Source organism: Eimeria mitis, genomic scaffold (assembly GCF_000499745.2).
Source record: "Eimeria mitis Houghton genomic scaffold, Emh_scaff502, whole genome shotgun sequence".
Lineage (NCBI taxonomy): Eukaryota > Apicomplexa > Conoidasida > Eucoccidiorida > Eimeriidae > Eimeria > Eimeria mitis.
In genome coordinates, this window is record NW_013573319.1 from 16,096 (window position 1) to 16,517 (window position 422).

Genomic DNA, 422 nt, shown 5'->3' on the forward strand with positions numbered 1-422 from the left:
TTTTTTTATTAATGAATTAAATATATTTATTTGTATAAATAACAAAAATATAATAAAATATAAAATATAAAATATAAATTAATTTATTTATTATTTTTAGTTTTTTAGTATTAGGGCTGTACTTCTTCCTTATTCTCCCCCTTAGAGCAAACAAAATAGTAAAATTATTTTATTTATTTTATTTATTTATTTTATTTATTTTATTTATTTTATTTATTTTATTTATAAACAAATAAATAAATAAACAAAAGAAGATATACGATGAAGATAGTCTGGTTACTTCTTTGTATTTTTTTTATTTAAATAGAAACAAAAACAAAAAAAAAGAGAAAATAAATTGAGCTCAGTAAACAATAAATACAAATATATATATATATATATATATATATATATATATATATATATATATATATATATATATA